Source organism: Xenopus tropicalis, chromosome 4 (genome assembly GCF_000004195.4).
Source record: "Xenopus tropicalis strain Nigerian chromosome 4, UCB_Xtro_10.0, whole genome shotgun sequence".
Lineage (NCBI taxonomy): Eukaryota > Metazoa > Chordata > Amphibia > Anura > Pipidae > Xenopus > Xenopus tropicalis.
In genome coordinates, this window is record NC_030680.2 from 5659641 (window position 1) to 5680498 (window position 20858).

The following is a 20858-nucleotide window of genomic DNA, read 5'->3' on the forward strand; positions in this document are numbered from 1 at the left end:
TGTCACTGGAAAAGCAATCAGCATCAGAGAAAGGATTATGGTTCTCAGGGAAAACATCTTTTTTTCTGTTATGTTTTGATACATGGAGATTTCACTGTGGGAATTGTTATGTAACCAGCGGGAGCTGATGTGAGTCAGGAAAAACGGTTACACCAGTGAGATCCTTACGTATAATGTATGTATTTATGTACATGTGTAAGTATGTGCCTGTATATGTAGTTACGCCTGTGTGTATATGCACATATGTATGTGGAACATTAACCTCTCACCTTACTCACTAGGTCGTCATGTTGCCTCTGGGGCCCCAAGAATGATGGAAATTTGTACTAAAGTACCCCCTCTTAATCAACTCTGCTCTTGGGGAGTCATACAGGCAGTAAAGGGGCAGCCAGGGATTAAAGAGCTGGAAAATGGAAGGGAAATAAAGATATAAAAGACAGAGAGACAAATGGGGGGAGAGGGGAAATATAGAAAGGGGGAGAAGAGGGAGGATGGGGGGGAGTAAGGCCAAACAGTTGGGGGGGGAATAGAAAATGAAAGGAGAGGGGATGAGAGACAGAAGGAGAGAGGGGAAGGGAAAGGGGGTTCGGGAGTAGAGAGACAAATGGGGGGAGAGGGGAAATATAGAAGGGGGGAGAAGAGGGAGGATGGGGGGAGTAAGGCCAAACAGTTGGGGGGGGGAATAGAAACTGAAAGGAGAGGGGATGAGAGACAGAAGGAGAGAGGAGAAGGGAAAGGGGGTTCGGGGAGTAGAGAGACAAATGGGGGGAGAGGGGAAATATAGAAGGGGAGAGAAGAGGGAGGATGGGGGGGAGTAAGGCCAAACAGTTGGGGGGGGGAATAGAAAAGGAAAGGAGAGGGGATGAGAGACAGAAGGAGAGAGGGGAAGGGGGTTCGGGGAGTAGAGAGACAAATGGGGGAAAGAGGGGAAATATAGAAGGGGGGAGAAGAGGGAGGATGGGGGGGAGTAAGGCCAAACAGTTGGGGGGGGGGAATAGAAAAGGAAAGGAGAGGGGATGAGAGACAGAAGGAGAGAGGGAAGGGAAAGGGGGTTCAAGGAGTAGAGAGACAAATGGGGGGAGAGGGGAAATATAGAAGGGGGGAGAAGAGGGAGGATGGGGGGGAGTAAGGCCAAACAGTTGGGGGGGGGGAATAGAAAAGGAAAGGAGAGGGGATGAGAGACAGAAGGAGAGAGGGGAAGGGAAAGGGGGTTCGGGGAGTAGAGAGACAAATGGGGGGAGAGGGGAAATATAGAAGGGGGGAGAAGAGGGAGGATGGGGGGGAGTAAGGCCAAACAGTTGGGGGGGGGGAATAGAAAAGGAAAGGAGAGGGGATGAGAGACAGAAGGAGAGAGGGGAAGGGAAAGGGGGTTCGGGGAGTAGAGAGACAAATGGGGGAGAGGGGAAATATAGAAGGGGGGAGAAGAGGGAGGATGGGGGGGAGTAAGGCCAAACAGTTGGGGGGGGGGAATAGAAAAGGAAAGGAGAGGGGATGAGAGACAGAAGGAGAGAGGGGAAGGGAAAGGGGGTTCGGGGAGTAGAGAGACAAATGGGGGGAGAGGGGAAATATAGAAGGGGGGAGAAGAGGGAGGATGGGGGGGAGTAAGGCCAAACAGTTGGGGGGGGGGAATAGAAAAGGAAAGGAGAGGGGATGAGAGACAGAAGGAGAGAGGGGAAGGGAAAGGGGGTTCGGGGAGTAGAGAGACAAATGGGGGGAGAGGGGAAATATAGAAGGGGGGAGAAGAGGGAGGATGGGGGGGAGTAAGGCCAAACAGTTGGGGGGGGGGAATAGAAAAGGAAAGGAGAGGGGATGAGAGACAGAAGGAGAGAGAGGAAGGGAAGGGGGTTCAAGGAGTAGAGAGACAAATGGGGGGAGAGGGGAAATATAGAAGGGGGGAGAAGAGGGAGGATGGGGGGGAGTAAGGCCAAACAGTTGGGGGGGGGGGGAATAGAAAAGGAAAGGAGAGGGGATGAGAGACAGAAGGAGAGAGGGGAAGGGAAAGGGGGTTCGGGAGTAGAGAGACAAATGGGGGGAGAGGGGAAATATAGAAGGGGGGAGAAGAGGGAGGATGGGGGGAGTAAGGCCCAAACAGTTGGGGGGGGGGAATAGAAAAGGAAAGGAGAGGGGATGAGAGACAGAAGGAGAGAGGGGAAGGGAAGGGGGTTCGGGGAGTAGAGAGACAAATGGGGGAAGAGGGGAAATATAGAAGGGGGGAGAAGAGGGAGGAATGGGGGGGAGTAGGCCAAACAGTTGGGGGGGGGGAATAGAAAAGGAAAGGAGAGGGGATGAGAGACAGAAGGAGAGAGGGGAAGGGGAAGGGGGTTCGGGGAGTAGAGAGACAAATGGGGGAAGAGGGGAAATATAGAAGGGGGGAGAAGAGGGAGGATGGGGGGAGTAAGGCCAAAACAGTTGGGGGGGGGATAGAAAAGGAAAGGAGAGGGGATGAGCAGACAGAAGGAGAGAGGGGAAGGGAAAGGGGTTCGGGGAGTAGAGAGACAAATGGGGGAAGAGGGGAAATATAGAAGGGGGGAGAAGAGGGAGGATGGGGGGGGAGTAAGGCCAAACAGTTGGGGGGGGGAATAGAAAAGGAAAGGAGAGGGGATGAGAGACAGAAGGAGAGAGGGGAAGGGAAAGGGGGTTCAAGGAGTAGAGAGACAAATGGGGGGAGAGGGGAAATATAGAAGGGGGGAGGATGGGGGAGAGTAAGGCCAAACAGTTGGTGGGGGGGTGAAAGAAAAGGAAAGGAGAGGGGATGAGAGACAGAAGGAGAGAGGGGAAGGGAAAGGGGGTTCGGGGAGTAGAGAGACAAATGGGGGGAGAGGGGAAATATAGAAGGGGAGAGAAGAGGGAGGATGGGGGGAGTAAGGCCAAACAGTTGGAAAGACCAAGAGGAATACAAAAGAATGAAGATGAAAGTGGGAAGCAGAAGGGGAAGACAAAGACCTGGGCTGAAGGTTTGGCCCCATAATGACACTGTAGGGGCCTCTAGAAATGTAAATGATTATTCAAACCCAAGTGCCCCCCCAGCCGACAGTCGCCTTATATGGAGCATAAAAAGTAGAACATTTCGAATGCGCAGAAATTAAACCATTTTGCAAATATTTACATCTCGCAGTAACATCCCCATTGTAAATGGGACTTCAAAGCCGGTTCCTTTCAGCCCTCCTGCCCGGTGTATGTACTAACAGTAACGACAGAATTCATTAATTCCCATCCAGCCGAACGCTGAGTGCCCTCAAGGAACAGATAAAACAAAGCGCAGATGTGAGACGGGTTTCCCACGCTTGGAGATGCGCGGTACCAACAAGTCTTATTATGTTTTCATGGGGGTTGTTATTATAAACTCAGCTCAAATTAGCAAGTTATTAGCCTAACCCCGCCCCCGGCCGGGGTCTGCCGGCTCATGTTAATGTGGATAAAGGGCACTTGTTTGTGTTGACCGGCGGCCCATAAATGGGAAAAGTATTCGGAAATGTTTTTCTTAATAGCCATTGTTTTGTATATCTGCCTTTATACAGTTGCCATATTTTCTATTAGAAATATATAGCTTATTGTGTGCCCAGAGCATTCCCTCTCTGTATATTTGTATTTATACATATGGGTAGGGGGTGCCATAGTGTTTCCCTTAGACAGTACAGTATGGGGGTACAGCTTATTGTGTGCCCAGAACATTCCTTCTCTGTATATTTGTATTTATACATATGGGTAGGAGGTGCCATAGTGTTTCCCTTAGACAGTACAGTATGGGGGTACAGCTTATTGTGTGCCCAGAACATTCCTTCTCTGTATATTTGTATTTATACATATGGGTAGGAGGTGCCATAGTGTTTCCCTTAGACAGTACAGTATGGGGGTACAGCTTATTGTGTGCCCAGAACATTCCTTCTCTGTATATTTGTATTTATACATATGGGTAGGAGGTGCCATAGTGTTTCCCTTAGACAGTACAGTATGGGGGTACAGCTTATTGTGTGCCCAGAACATTCCTTCTCTGTATATTTGTATTTATACATATGGGTAGGAGGTGCCATAGTGTTTCCCTTAGACAGTACAGTATGGGGGTACAGCTTATTGTGTGCCCAGAACATTCCTTCTCTGTATATTTGTATTTATACATATGGGTAGGGGGTGCCATAGTGTTTCCCTTAGACAGTACAGTATGGGGGTACAGCTTATTGTGTGCCCAGAACATTCCTTCTCTGTATATTTGTATTTATACATATGGGTAGGGGGTGCCATAGTGTTTCCCTTAGACAGTACAGTATGGGGTACAGCTTATTGTGTGCCCAGAGCATTCCTTCTCTGTATATTTGTATTTATACATATGGGTAGGGGGTGCCATAGTGTTTCCCTTAGACAGTACAGTATGGGGGTACAGCTTATTGTGTGCCCAGAACATTCCTTCTCTGTATATTTGTATTTATACATATGGGTAGGGGGTGCCATAGTGTTTCCCTTAGACAGTACAGTATGGGGGTACAGCTTATTGTGTGCCCAGAGCATTCCTTCTCTGTATATTTGTATTTATACATATGGGTAGGGGGTGCCATAGTGTTTCCCTTAGACAGTACAGTATGGGGGTACAGCTTATTGTGTGCCCAGAGCATTCTTAAAACAAAAGCTGTGTCCCTATTCCTATCCTCGAGCCCCAGAAACAGAGCTTGTCACAAATAACATGTAGAATTTTGGAAGGAACAGTCTAAAATTGGAAGAGAACTCAGTCATTCAGTCTGTGGATCATTGACCCCAGCAGTCAGGCTGAATTGCTGGAAGATGAATAAGAGCCTGAACACTGACCCCCAATATTTAGACTTATGGGTCACTGCAAGTCCCGGTTCCGTTGTTCCCAGCTGCCCCATAGCTCCGCCCTGATCCACTGATTCATTTTCAGGTCAACTTCCTCTTGAAACGAGAAAAAATATACAAAATCCCTGATTATCACCCAAAATCAACAATTACTGAGAAGTCATTTTTAGCATAGGAGAGGGAAGGGCTTGTTCATTCTGTCCAATCACTTGAAGGCCAGGGAGCAGGAGATTGGATGAAGCTGCCAAGTTGCCAAAAAAAGAAAAAAATGCAATAAAAGTGTAGAATAAAGGGAAACTTTCCCAGCGCTGATCTCTAACTCTAATCTATCATTCTTTATTATCCCAGAATAACAGGAGTGAGACAGATCCCTTGCACTGACCCCTCACTCGCTGCCAATTCCTCAAAAGCTGGAAGTGTCCGACAATCTGATTTGTTTTGTTTGGGAGAATTTGTTGCCCTTGAAAATATAAAGCAGGAAATCCCACTGATTGGGGTCCCAGAGGGAACCTTAGGCACGGGGCCCACTAACTCCTCCCCTTCCCCTTCCCTCCTTCCTTAATAACTGAACCCTTCCTTGTCTGCCCCTTATTCTCCTTCCCCCCATTGGATTTTATTTTCTCTTAAACACCTTTACTCCCCCCCATCCTCCCTCTTCTCCCCCTTTCTATATTTCCCCTCTCCCCCCATTTGTCTCTCTACTCCCTGAACCCCCTTTCCCTTCCCCTCTCTCCTTCTGTCTCTCATCCCCTCTCCTTTCCTTTTCTATCCCCCCCCCAACTGTTTGGCCTTACTCCCCCCCATCCTCCCTCTTCTCCCCCCTTCTATATTTCCCCTCTCCCCCCATTTGTCTCTCTACTCCCTGAACCCCCTTTCCCTTCCCCTCTCTCCTTCTGTCTCTCATCCCCTCTCCTTTCCTTTTCTATTCCCCCCCCCCCAACTGTTTGGCCTTACTCCCCCCCCATCCCCCCTCTTCTCCCCCTTCTATATTTCCCCTCTCCCCCCATTTGTCTCTCTACTCCCCGAGCCCCCTTTCCCTTCCCCTCTCTCCTTCTGTCTCTCATCCCCTCTCCTTTCCTTTCTATTCCCCCCCCCAACTGTTTGGCCTTACTCCCCCCCATCCTCCCTCTTCTCCCCCTTCTATATTTCCCCTCTCCCCCCATTTGTCTCTCTACTCCCCGAACCCCCTTTCCCTTCCCCTCTCTCCTTCTGTCTCTCATCCCCTCTCCTTTCCTTTTCTATTCCTCCCCCCCCAACTGTTTGGCCTTACTCCCCCCCATCCTCCCTCTTCTCCCCCCTTCTATATTTCCCCTCTCCCCCATTTGTCTCTCTACTCCCCGAACCCCCTTTCCCTTCCCCTCTCTCCTTCTGTCTCTCATCCCCTCTCCTTCCTTTTCTATTCCCCCCCCCCAACTGTTTGGCCTTACTCCCCCCAATCCCCCTCTTCTCCCCCTTCTATATTTCCCCTCTCCCCCCATTTGTCTCTCTACTCCCCGAGCCCCCTTTCCCTTCCCTCTCTCCTTCTGTCTCTCATCCCCTCTCCTTTCCTTTTCTATTCCCCCCCCCAACTGTTTGGCCTTACTCCCCCCCATCCTCCCTCTTCTCCCCCCTTCTATATTTCCCTCTCCCCCATTTGTCTCTCTACTCCCCGAACCCCCTTTCCCTTCCCCTCTCTCCTTCTGTCTCTCATCCCCTCTCCTTTCCTTTTCTATTCCCCCCCCCCAACTGTTTGGCCTTACTCCCCCCCATCCTCCCTCTTCTCTCCCCTTCTTTATGTCTTATCTTAAAATCTAAACATCGGCTTGGACAGTTGATAAATTGTACATTTGTCTCCATTTGCCAATAATAAGAAACATTTTCATTTCTTTTCTGCCAATCAGATTGTTTCCTTTAGAAGCCACAGTAGATTCCGCACCAGAGATCTGACTGGGGCAGGAATTATATAACACATTTCATCAGCATTAAATCCCAAGGGGCCCCTAAGTTCTACATTAATCACAAAGTGGGTTAGAGACATGGGGGCAGGAAGGCCTGGGCCCCCGGCAGTGCAGGGGGAATTACACAAATCCGGGGTGCGCAACCTCTGGACCCTTTTTTTTTTAATTTCTCTATTGTTTTAAATACAATCAACCAACTTCATCATAAGAATATTTTTCTGGAAAAAAATAATTTTGTGAAAAATCTTTGTACCCACAATGCAACCCTGTAAGAATCACACGCAACCAAGAGCCTGTTGTATTCAGAATTGAAAATATTCGATGATTATTTCTAATCTTGCCAAAAATACAAAAGACAAATTCCTCGGCCTCCCATAGGAAATACTGGGTTCTGCCAAGTCTGCAAAGGGGAACAAATGACTTGAAAATTCTCATCCGCATTTCACCCAAAGATCTGCTCAAAGCGGTTGAAAAAATGATGTGTCACAAATTTCGATCCAACAATATCGGACTTATTGTCCAAAACGGGACAGATTAGTATCTTTGTTCCTTCAGCTCCTTATAAATAAAATTGGCCGCACCAGTCCAAGTTGGCAGATAAAGCCCTTTGAATCATTGAACTTAATTTCCGAACCAACTGCACTTGGGGAGGTAGGTACTTGGGTGACAGCACCCGGTGGCCCCCAAACACCCCAGTCTGAAAAAAATCAAAACTCCACCCACATCCCACCCAAGCCCTGGCAGCTCCCTACAAGCCCCTCCCCACTCATGGCCAGAAATGACTTTTCCATCTCGAGTCCCCCCGTGCCACAGGGCTCCAGGCTATGGTGCCCCCCAATAACAGGTTGGGGGTGCCTTATTCTTTTTTTGAGGGGCCATGTAACTCCCAGTGACAGTACCAGCAATGCTAAATGGGCAAAATGGTTCCATTTTGCCCATTTAGCATTGCTGGTACTGTCACTGGGAGTTACATGGCCCCTCAAATAATATTATTATTATTATTATTAACATTTGTTTATAAAGCACCAACATATTCCGCAATATAGGGAGCAGATTACATATCCTCATTCATATCAGCTGTGCCCAAATAAACATTTTGTAAATGGAAATGTTGGGTGCTAAGGAACCCCCCTATTCATGGCTATGTGGACGAGCCGTAAAAGGAGGCAAAACCATTCCCTCAATGAGTGGGGGGGGCATTAAGTTTCCTATTTCCGAGATGCGGCTCTGTCTGCCACAAAGATGTTTTATGTTTCACAGAAACCCCAGGACTTTATATTCTGTTTTCTGATTATCCGCTAGGAACGGCAGCCTGTGTTCCTCGCCCTTTGATCCTTTGTGAAGCAGAGTGTACAGCAGCCTCTGTCCTGCAACAAGACAGCCCCCCAACAAGTGAGACCCCCATAATACCTAAGATCAAAAGACCAGCCATGGGAAAAGAAATTGGATTGGGGGGCACCCAGAACCTTGACTTTACAAATGCAAAATGCAGAGATAACCCATACTGCACAAAGCATTGGTTTTAGGGTTCCTGGAGATGGGGTTCCTGTAATGGGGCCCAGATGGATCTATGGGTTGGGCCCCTCAGTGAGTTTACCCGATGCGCTGGTAACTGGAGTCTGTTTAGCTTTGTCTCTCAGTGAGCGCAGTGTTTATAATGCCTGGCTGCTCCCAGTGATAGATAACTGTTATTTCCTACTCTCTTGCCTGACTTTCTATCAGCTCCGGAGCCATGAGTTTGACTTATAATGTGAGAGACATTCCCACGGGGTCTGCCGACTGCTGCCTCTATGGTTATTTGGCTGGCATAACTGTCTCCATGGTTACACTGTTGGTCTAGATGCCCCTATGGTTACACTACTGTGTCTACTGTCTCTATGGTTTCACTCGTGGTCTAGATGCCTCTATGGTTATTTGGCTAGCATAACTGTCTCTATGGTTACACCACTGTGTCTACTGTCTCTATGGTTTCACTCTTGGTCTAGATGCCTCTATGGTTATTTGGCTAGCATAACTGTCTCTATGGTTACACCACTGTGTCTACTGTCTCTATGGTTTCACTTGTGGTCTAGATGCCTCTATGGTTACACCACTGTGTCTACTATCTCTATGGTTTCACTCGTGGTCTAGATGCCTCTATGGTTATTGGGCTAGCATAACTGTCTCTATGGTTACACCACTGTGTCTACTGTCTCTATGGTTTCACTTGTGGTCTAGATGCCTCTATGGTTACACCACTGTGCCTACTGTCTCTATGGTTTCACTCTTGGTCTAGATGCCTCTATGGTTACACCACTGTGTATACTGTCTCTATGGTTACACTGTTGGTCTAGATGCCCCTATGGTTACACCACCGTGTCTGTCTCTATGGTTTCACTCTTGGTCTAGATGCCTCTATGGTTATAACACTGTGCCTACTGTCACTATGGTTTCACTCTTGGTCTAGATGCCTCTATGGTTATTTGGCTAGCATAACTGTCTCTATGGTTACACCACTGTGTCTGTCTCTATGGTTTCACTCTTGGTCTAGATGCCTCTATGGTTATTTGGCTAGCATAACTGTCTCTATGGTTACACCACTGTGTCTACTGTCTCTATGGTTTCACTTGTGGTCTAGATGCCTCTATGGTTACACCACTGTGTCTACTATCTCTATGGTTTCACTCGTGGTCTAGATGCCTCTATGGTTATTGGGCTAGCATAACTGTCTCTATGGTTACACCACTGTGTCTACTGTCTCTATGGTTTCACTTGTGGTCTAGATGCCTCTATGGTTACACCACTGTGCCTACTGTCTCTATGGTTTCACTCTTGGTCTAGATGCCTCTATGGTTACACCACTGTGTATACTGTCTCTATGGTTACACTGTTGGTCTAGATGCCCCTATGGTTACACCACCGTGACTGTCTCTATGGTTTCACTCTTGGTCTAGATGCCTCTATGGTTATACCACTGTGCCTACTGTCACTATGGTTTCACTCTTGGTCTAGATGCCTCTATGGTTATTTGGCTAGCATAACTGTCTCTATGGTTACACCACTGTGTCTGTCTCTATGGTTTCACTCTTGGTCTAGATGCCTCTGTGGTTACACCACTGTGCCTACTGTCTCTATGGTTACACCTCTGGGATGGCTGTCTCTGTAAATACCTCACTGTGTCTTTGTCTGTCTGGTTACACTGTTGGTCTAGCTGCCTCTATGGTTACAACTCTGGGAAGGTTGTCTCTGTATACATCTCACTGTATCTGTTGCCTCTGTAGTTACCTTGCTGGCTTGGCTGTCTCATTGGTTAAACCACTGTGCCTGTTAATGTCTCTACAGTTGCATAAGAGTCAGCTGAATCAGTGGTTATGCCATTGGGTTGGCTGTCCCTGTGGATATGCTGTTCGGGCAGCTGTCTCAGTGGTTACATATATAGGCAGTAATTACTGTTTAATCACGTCACCTACACAGGTTGAATAATATTTTCCACAGGCAGGTTCACTTTCTGGTCCCTACAGTGTTCCCTCCCACTCTCAACATCAGCCTTCAGTGCCTTCCTGGGAGTCCAGTCAACACTCCTCCCCTTGCCGAATCCCTGAAGGCCTTCCTACCCCCTCACTATCCACTTCAACCCTGACTGGTACCTTCTGGGAAGCTACTCCCACTCACTCCTTGTTGGGGCTTTTAGCTGCCCCTTCTCACTAACCTGGGCTTTCTTACATCATTACAGTGTGCTATAATACAAGCTAGGCCTTCACTCGCTAGTTTGCCTACCTCTTCCTGTTTCAGTGCCTTCTGCTGGTCAGATGACTTCCTGTGTTTGCCTGTTTCCCATGAGGCATCCACCTCTTGCTCTGCCACTCCCCTCCTTCAACTCCTCCCTCTGGGACTTTCCCAACACTCACTAACTCCCTCTAGCTCCCTCTAGAGGCCCCTATATTGTACAACCTTTTTACATCACCCACTAGCTCCACCTTGTGGACACAGCTAGAAATTACCCTAAAATTAAACTAACACCCTTTCCCACATAGGGGGTCAAATGTATCTACATTTATGCCACTGCTTTGGCAGTCTCTGTGGTTAAACTGCTGTCTCTGTAGCTGCACTGCTGGGTCAACAGTCTATAGTTCAGCTGCTCAATCCATTTTCTGTATTGTCTCATTAGCTGGGGGGCTGGCTGTGCCCCAATTTAGGCAGTTTTGGGCCTATGCCACCCTGTAGAAGTTGGGAATATCTGCTGCACAATATTTCAGCCTCCCGGCAGGCAATTTCTCATTACGGCTCCAGACTGCGGAGTCTCTGGGGGGCTGTAGGGAGCAGCTAATGGAGATATATGGGCCAGTTTAATCCCGTGTGTTATAGTAAGTGCCACATAATATAAACTTTACATAATAATATTTAATCTCCTGTGCATTACTCTCTTCTCCATGCCTGAGCCCAACAGGCACCGTAACTGTGACTTGGTCTTCCCCAACCCTAAATGCACTCCGGCTCAGCAATGCTGATTGGCCAGCGGCCCATGGACACGACATGGCTATGGCGGCTTTCAGACTTCTATAGACTGATCCATTGATTGAACTCTATACTCCTTTCTTCATCCCCTTCAAGCTTCCATCAGAGCATTCTACCATTCTACCCCCAACCACTGTTTGAGTTACTGGCTACTTGCCCCAACCCCTGTAAACATTTAGTAGAATATTATAGTCCCACCCACTATCTCTAGGCTCCTCCCCCTGTAACACACCTTATGTATGTATAAACCCAATAGGGCTGTTCTGCCCCAATAAGGGGTAATTATATCTTAGTTGGGATCAAGTACAGGTACTGTTTTATTATTACAGAGAAAAGGGAATCATTTAACCCTGAAATAAACCCAATAGGGCTGTTCTGCCCCCAATAAGGGGTAATTATATCTTAGTTGGGATCAAGTACAGGTACTGTTTTATTATTACAGAGAAAAGGGAATCATTTAACCCTGAAATAAACCCAATAGGGCTGTTCTGCCCCCAATAAGGGGTAATTATATCTTAGTTGGGATCAAGTACAGGTACTGTTTTATTATTACAGAGAAAAGGGAATCATTTAACCATGAAATAAACCCAATAGGGCTGTTCTGCCCCAATAAGAGGTAATTATATCTTAGTTGGGATCAAGTACAGGTACTGTTTATTATTACAGAGAAAAGGGAATCATTTAACCATGAAATAAACCCAATAGGGCTGTTCTGCCCCCAATAAGGGGTAATTATATCTTAGTTGGGATCAAGTACAGGTACTGTTTTATTATTACAGAGAAAAGGGAATCATTTAACCATTAAATAAACCCAATAGGGCTGTTCTGCCCCAATAAGGGGTAATTATATCTTAGTTGGGATCAAGTACAGGTACTGTTTTATTATTACAGAGAAAAGGGAATCATTTGCCTTTCCGTAATTCGGAACTTTCTGGATAATGGGTTTCCGGATAAGGGGTCCGATACCTGTAGATTAAAAATAGACAAAATACATGTCCAATAGGATAATTTAGAAGACAGGCGTATATTGCCCCTGGGACAGTGCAATTCTGGTGCATAGGAATGAAGCAAGGACCAGTAAAGGGCAATTTATACAATTATAATGCTATTTAATTGAGAAGTAAGTGGGTGGGCCTATCAGTAGAGAGCATTATTAATGCGTATAACATCCATCTCTCCCACCAGATACAAATCTGACTCCCCCCGGCAGCTTCCTGGCTCAGGAAAGACCCTGCCTAAATGAGCCGTTGCCCTAATCGCCCCCATTAACTTCTGAACTCTCTGCCGGGAGCGATATTTCATTTATTAGTATCTGTTGAGGAAATCTGGGTGGAACCTGGAGGCTGAATATATAAATGGAACACGACTTTAAATAGAAATCGCATTATGCCCCCCCACGGCCGCCACCGCCATGTACGAGCATAGGGGGTACAGTACAGCCCCCCGCTTCTCTCTGTGTGTGTTGGACTTGGCTGAATATATCTACAAATTTAGGAAGCCCATTTTTTAAAAAACCAAAACCTATTTTTGGTTTCAGATCACTAATTCCGGTGATGTTTGTTTGTGTTACTATAGCAACGTAATCGTTTTCTGCGCAGATTAGAAGCCATTTCTACTTTATGGGGTCCGACCCAAACAGCCATTCACGCGGGAGCCCTTAATCTGTTAGTTATGTAACTGAGGGAGGAATTACCTAACGGCACAAAATAGTTGGTCATTCATCCGAAAAGCACATTCTGAACTATATTTGTATGTGTTTGGTCTGGTTTTTTAACTAATATTTATATAAAGCTGAATTGGAAAAATGGGTTCTTTATAGCTGACTCATAACAAGGTTAAAGATATGTAGAAACATTGGGGTAACAGTCACCCCGCTATAGTTCCAGGGGTACCCAGGGCACAAATAAGCACTCACCCCAAATCCCCCCCTAACTGGCCTTCAGGCTGGGCCCCCTTAGCCCATAACAAGGTTACAGATATATAGAAACATTGGGGTAACAGTCACCCCACTATAGTTCCAGGGGTACCCAGGGCACAAATAAGCACTCACCCAAATCCCCCCCTAACTGGCCTTCAGGCTGGGCCCCCTTAGCCCATAACAAGGTTACAGATATATAGAAACATTGGGGTAACAGTCACCCTGCTATAGTTCCAGGGGTACCCAGGGCACAAATAAGCACTCGCCCCAAATCCCCCCCTAACTGGCCTTCAGGCTGGGCCCCCTTAGCCCATAACAAGGTTACAGATATATAGAAACATTGGGGTAACAGTCACCCCGCTATAGTTCCAGGGGTACCCAGGGCACAAATAAGCACTCACCCCAAATCCCCCCCTAACTGGCCTTCAGGCTGGGCCCCCTTAGCCCATAACAAGGTTACAGATATATAGAAACATTGGGGTAACAGTCACCCCACTATAGTTCCAGGGGTACCCAGGGCACAAATAAGCACTCACCCCAAATCCCCCCCTAACTGGCCTTCAGGCTGGGCCCCCTTAGCCCATAACAAGGTTACAGATATATAGAAACATTGGGGTAACAGTCACCCCGCTATAGTTCCAGGGGTACCCAGGGCACAAATAAGCACTCACCCCAAATCCCCCCCTAACTGGCCTTCAGGCTGGGCCCCCTTAGCCCATAACAAAGTTACAGATATATAGAAACATTGGAGTAACAGTCACCCCGCTATAGTTCCAGGGGTACCCAGGGCACAAATAAGCACTCACCCCAAATCCCCCCCTAACTGGCCTTCAGGCTGGGCCCCCTTAGCCCATAACAAGGTTACAGATATATAGAAACATTGGGGTAACAGTCACCCTGCTATAGTTCCAGGGGTACCCAGGGCACAAATAAGCACTCACCCCAAATCCCCCCCTAACTGGCCTTCAGGCTGGGCCCCCTTAGCCCATAACAAGGTTACAGATATATAGAAAACATTGGGGTAACAGTCACCCCGCTATAGTTCCAGGGGTACCCAGGGCACAAATAAGCACTCACCCCAAATCCCCCCCTAACTGGCCTTCAGGCTGGGCCCCCTTAGCCCATAACAAGGTTACAGATATATAGAAACATTGGGGGTAACAGTCACCCTGCTATAGTTCCAGGGGTACCCAGGGCACAAATAAGCACTCACCCCAAATCCCCCCCTAACTGGCCTTCAGGCTGGGCCCCCTTAGCCCATAACAAGGTTACAGATATATAGAAACATTGGGGTAACAGTCACCCCGCTATAGTTCCAGGGGTACCCAGGGCACAAATAAGCACTCACCCCAAATCCCCCCCTAACTGGCCTTCAGGCTGGGCCCCCTTAGCCCATAACAAGGTTACAGATATATAGAAACATTGGGGTAACAGTCACCCCGCTATAGTTCCAGGGGTACCCAGGGCACAAATAAGCACTCACCCCAAATCCCCCCCTAACTGGCCTTCAGGCTGGGCCCCCTTAGCCCATAACAAGGTTACAGATATATAGAAACATTGGGGTAACAGTCACCCCGCTATAGTTCCAGGGGTACCCAGGGCACAAATAAGCACTCACCCCAAATCCCCCCCTAACTGGCCTTCAGGCTGGGCCCCCTTAGCCCATAACAAGGTTACAGATATATAGAAACATTGGGGTAACAGTCACCCCGCTATAGTTCCAGGGGTACCCAGGGCACAAATAAGCACTCACCCCAAATCCCCCCCTAACTGGCCTTCAGGCTGGGCCCCCTTAGCCCATAACAAGGTTAAAGATATATAGAAACATTGGGGTACCAGGCACCCCATATAATGAATACAGATCCCCCCTGTGGGAAGGAAAGGGCAGAAACCTATTTAATTAATAATACATCTCCCCAAAATGCGATGTTTGGATTGAATCCAAAGGGGGAAATACAGAAATATCCCAGTGTAAGTCTCCCCAGGCCTCGGATCAGTCACGCCGGTGTTATGATTATCCGACAGCCCAATATACAGACCATGGGAACACGATGATATTACACCGACTAAACAGCCGCGGAACAGGAAATGTCACATCTTGGGAAACGCGGATCAGACTGCGACTCTCACATTTGAGCTGAAGTCGCATTCAGTGATTGGGAAATGATTCTACTGCACAGAATGGCGGATGCATTGTTTATGCACGGAGCACTAACAGTCCCAAATGGTATCCTAAAGATCCTAAAATTTTTTGTATGACATTATTGAACTGGACTTTTACAAAAGAGTTTATATACTGAAAAGGGTTCCTACATCCAAACAACTACATATATACCAAAAATGTTCATATAGCCAAAAGAGTTCATGTACATAGAAAATAATCATATTCGTATAAAAGAGTTCATATAGCCAAATGAATTCATATACAGGTATAGGACCCGTTATCCAGAATGATCGGGACCAAGGGTGTTCCGGATAAAGGATCTTTCCTTAATTTGGATCTCCATACCTTAAGTCTACTAAAAAACATTAATAAAACTTCTGCCCCCAATAAGGGTTAATTATATCTTAGTTGGGATCAAGTACAGGTACTGTTTTATTATTACAGAGAAAAGGGAATCATTTAACCATTAAATAAACCCAATAGGGCTGTTCTGCCCCAATAAGGGGTAATTATATCTTAGTTGGGATCAAGTACAGGTACTGTTTTATTATTACAGAGAAAGGGGAATCATTTAACCATTAAATAAACCCAATAGGGCTGTTCTGCCCCAATAAGGGGTAATTATATCTTAGTTGGGATCAAGTACAGGTACTGTTTTATTATTACAGAGAAAAGGGAATCATTTAACCATGAAATAAACCCAATAGGGCTGTTCTGCCCCAATAAGGGGTAATTATATCTTAGTTGGGATCAAGTACAGGTACTGTTTTATTAATACAGAGAAAAAGGAAATCAGTTTTAAAAATCTGAATTATTTGATTAAAGTGGAGTCTATGGGAGATGGGCTTTCCGTAATTCAAAGCTTTCTGGATAACAGGTTTCCGGATAAGGGATCCCATACCTGTATTCAAGAGTTGATATACCCAAATAAACTGATCTATCCAAGAGTTCATATAACTAAGATAATCAATATAAGGTTATATATTTTTACATATTTAAATCAAATAAACCCCTACTAATTGCTCATAATTCCCTCTCCTTGCAAAACTCATTATTGCCCAAGTCTGTTTTGCTATTAATGAATTAACCAAATGTTTCCAATCAAACGTGCAAGAATATGGTACATTGCTTATCACACATTCATTCCTCTGGTGAACAGCTGAGCATTAACTCACTTTTATACCATAATATCCAGGAAATAGTACAGTGTAGCCAGCACCAAATATATTGGGGGCTTGAGTTGGCTTAGTCAGCAGGGCCCCAACGTTTGCTGTAATAATGGAGGAGGTGCCATAGTGTTTCCCTTAGACAGTACAGTATGGGGGTACAGCTTATTGTGTGCCCAGAACATTCCTTCTCTGTATATTTGTATTTATACATATGAGTAGGGGGTGCCATAGTGTTTCCCTTAGACAGTACAGTATGGGGGTACAGCTTATTGTGTGCCCAGAACATTCCTTCTCTGTATATTTGTATTTATACATATGGGTAGGGGGTGCCATAGTGTTTCCCTTAGACAGTACAGTATGGGGGTACAGCTTATTGTGTGCCCAGAACATTCCTTCTCTGTATATTTGTATTTATACATATGGGTAGGGGGTGCCATAGTGTTTCCCTTAGACAGTACAATATGGGGGTACAGCTTATTGTGTGCCCAGAGCATTCCTTCTCTGTATATTTGTATTTATACATATGGGTAGGGGGTGCCATAGTGTTTCCCTTAGACAGTACAGTATGGGGTACAGCTTATTGTGTGCCCAGAACATTCCTTCTCTGTATATTTGTATTTATACATATGGGTAGGGGGTGCCATAGTGTTTCCCTTAGACAGTACAGTATGGGGGTACAGCTTATTGTGTGCCCAGAACATTCCTTCTCTGTATATTTGTATTTATACATATGGGTAGGGGGTGCCATAGTGTTTCCCTTAGACAGTACAGTATGGGGGTACAGCTTATTGTGTGCCCAGAACATTCCTTCTCTGTATATTTGTATTTATACATATGGATAGGGGGTGCCATAGTGTTTCCCTTAGACAGTACAGTATGGGGGTACAGCTTATTGTGTGCCCAGAACATTCCTTCTCTGTATATTTGTATTTATACATATGGGTAGGGGGTGCCATAGTGTTTCCCTTAGACAGTACAGTATGAGGGTACAGCTTATTGTGTGCCCAGAACATTCCTTCTTTGTATATTTGTATTTATACATATGGGTAGGGGGTGCCATAGTGTTTCCCTTAGACAGTACAGTATGGGGGTACAGCTTATTGTGTGCCCAAAACATTCCTTCTCTGTATATTTGTATTTATACATATGGGTAGGAGGTGCCATAGTGTTTCCCTTAAACAGTACAGTATGGGGGTACAGCTTATTGTGTGCCCAGAACATTCCTTCTCTGTATATTTGTATTTATACATATGGGTAGGAGGTGCCATAGTGTTTCCCTTAAACAGTACAGTATGGGGGTACAGCTTATTGTGTGCCCAGAACATTCCTTCTCTGTATATTTGTATTTATACATATGGGTAGGGGGTGCCATAGTGTTTCCCTTAGACAGTACAGTATGGGGGTACAGCTTATTGTGTGCCCAGAACATTCCTTCTCTGTATATTTGTATTTATACATATGGGTAGGGGGTGCCATAGTGTTTCCCTTAGACAGTACAGTATGGGGGTACAGCTTATTGTGTGCCCAGAACATTCCCTCTCTGTATTTTTGTATTTATACATATGGGTAGGAGGTGCCATAGTGTTTCCCTTAGACAGTACAGTATGGGGGTACAGCTTATTGTGTGCCCAGAACATTCCTTCTCTGTATATTTGTATTTATACATATGGGTAGGGGGTGCCATAGTGTTTCCCTTAGACAGTACAGTATGGGGGTACAGCTTATTGTGTGCCCAGAACATTCCTTCTGTGTATATTTGTATTTATACATATGGGTAGGGGGTGCCATAGTGATTCCCTTAGACAGTACAGTATGGGGGTACAGCTTATTGTGTGCCCAGAACATTCCTTCTCTGTATATTTGTATTTATACATATGGGTAGGAGGTGCCATAGTGTTAGACAGTACAGGATGGGGGTACAGCTTATACATATAAGGAAGGTTCTATATACTTTGAGGTTCCCACACTTTGGCTGAAGAGTACTTAAGGTGAAATTTGGGGACGTGACCCCCCCAGACAAATATGAGAGCCGGATATAAGGGTTTGCAGTGGCCACTGTGGTTGGGGACGGGGGGGGGGGGGAGACATGTGATTCGTTAGAGGGACTTGGTTGCTCTAATGATGACAAAGAACAGACACAGCCGGTGCTTCCTGCTTCCTGTCTCCTGGCCGGGGGCAATTATACTCACACTGCAGATAAATGAGAGGGGAGATGTCCGGGTCCCACCCGGGGGTGCAGGGAGTTGGGCAGTAGATTACACTATAAGAGCAATGGCACCTGATTTTGACTACTTTGGCACCCACCATTTTAGGTTCCTCGGGGGGGGCAACAAGTCACCCCAAATATTATCCCCATTGTCCCTATTTATTTACATAAAGCCCCCCCACAGCTACAGAGATTAACAATGGCCTCACTGGAGGGTAAATAGGAACCCCGATATGAATAATGGGGGCGCCCTGTGACCCCCCGCTAGGATAAAACAACGATTTGGGGACATCGCCTTTTGTTTTTGGTTATTAATTACTAATGCAATTAGCATGGCTTCTCTAATCCAAAATATAACCCCCCCCCCCAATGGCAGATCATCACCTTGGCTACAGCTGCTGCAGAACCTCTTAAATGGGTTGGAGTGGCCTATTCTAAGCAACTTTTCAATTGGTCTTTATTGTTTTTTTTTTATCGTTTTTGAATTATTTGCCTTCCTCCAATGGGGGTCACTGACCCCGGCAGCCGAAACCTATTGCTCCAGTTTTATTGTTATTGTTACTTTTTTACAACTTGTTTTTCTATTCAGCCCCTCTCCTATTCATATACCAGCCTCTCATTCAAACCACACCCTGGTTTCTAAGTTAATTTAGACCCTAGCAACCAAATAGCTGCTGAAACTCCAAAGGAAAAGTGAAAAAACTAAAAAACTACTAATAATAACTAATCTACACCATCAGTTTGCCCCTCAGATTTACCCCTGTTGATTGTTATTGGGGTAAATTGTGGAGTCTGCAAGATACAAAGTTAGTAGCTGAGGTTGATAAAAGGCTCCTGTCCATCATGGCCAACCTTTGCCCAAATACTGTATGTACTGATATATCTTATTGCACAAATAGACGGTACTTATTAGAGTGTAAGCTCTTTGGGACACTTGCTGACCAGCCAATCATAAAGCACCATGTATGATATATCTGTCACTTACCTGTATGGCATCATTGAACGCAGCCAGCGACCCCCCCTCCCCCCCAAGTGCCGCAGCCGATTCCAGGGGTCCCGCCGCTCTGTGCATTGATTTCTACCCAATGAGCCGGTGCAGCCGGGGGGATCTCTCCATCATAAAGCCCAGATTAGAAGTAACGTCCGTGCCTGGAAATTCAGTTTATTCTTAGTTATGCAAATTCCCAACCAAAAAGCTAAAAGTGTCCTTTCCCCCCCGAAGAGGCCTCCCTCCCTTTTACTCCGGGGAGCTTTTACCATTTAAGGGCAATGTTACATCTGGCTCCCAAAGCCCAAGCATCGTCCCTCCATCTCACGCTCTGCTCCATCCAATATAAACTTCCCCTCATTCCCTTCTCTATAGGGAGCAGCCTCTGGGGCTGCCGGGCCTACAGCATGATAACGGCAGCATCCGTCTGCGCTGAGCCCCATTGCATCACAGTAATTACATAGCAGCTCAGGCTGAAAAAGTCTGATAGGGATAGGGACCTTACATTGTAAGCTCACTGGGGCAGAGACTGATGGGAATGGGATAGGGACCTTAGATTGTAAGCTCACTGGGGCAGGGACTAATGGGAATGTGATAGGGACCTTAGATTGTAAGCTCACTGGGGCAGGGGCTGATGGGAATGGGATAGGGACCTTAGATTGTAAGCTCACTGGGGCAGGGACTGATGGGAATGTGATAGGGACCTTAGATTGTAAGCTCACTGGGGCAGGGACTGATGGGAATGTGATAGGGGCCTTAGATTGTAAGCTCACTGCGGCAGGGACTGATGGGAATGGGATAGGGACCTTAGATTGTAAGCTCACTGGGGCAGGGACTGATGGGAATGTGATAGGGGCCTTAGATTGTAAGCTCACTGGGGCAGGGACTGATGGGAATGTGATAGGGACCTTAGATTGTAAGCTCACTGGGGCAGGGACTGATGGGAATGTGATAGGGACCTTAGATTGTAAGCTCACTGGGGCAGGGACTGATGGGAATGGGATAGGGACCTTAGATTGTAAGCTCCACTGGGGCAGGGACTGATGGGAATGCGATAGGGACCTTAGATTGTAAGCTCACTGGGGCAGGGGCTGATGGGAATGCGATAGGGACCTTAGATTGTAAGCTCACTGGGGCAGGGACTGATGGGAATGTGATAGGGACCTTAGATTGTAA

General features: G+C 46.4%; 1 protein-coding gene across 2 annotated transcripts in view; it reads right to left on the reverse strand.

Annotated features, from left to right (window-relative positions):
- The window catches only part of mrvi1 (murine retrovirus integration site 1 homolog), a 50644-nt gene extending 30581 nt beyond the window's left edge, over positions 1 to 20063 (reverse strand). The window contains exon 1 of one of the 2 annotated variants that reach the window (XM_031900396.1): positions 19680 to 20063. The gene's annotated coding sequence lies outside the window, so the exon portion shown is untranslated. The remainder of the gene's footprint in view (positions 1 to 19679) is intronic. The other variant, XM_018089935.2, reaches the window with a different exon arrangement.
- Positions 20064 to 20858: the final 795 nt, after the last annotated feature.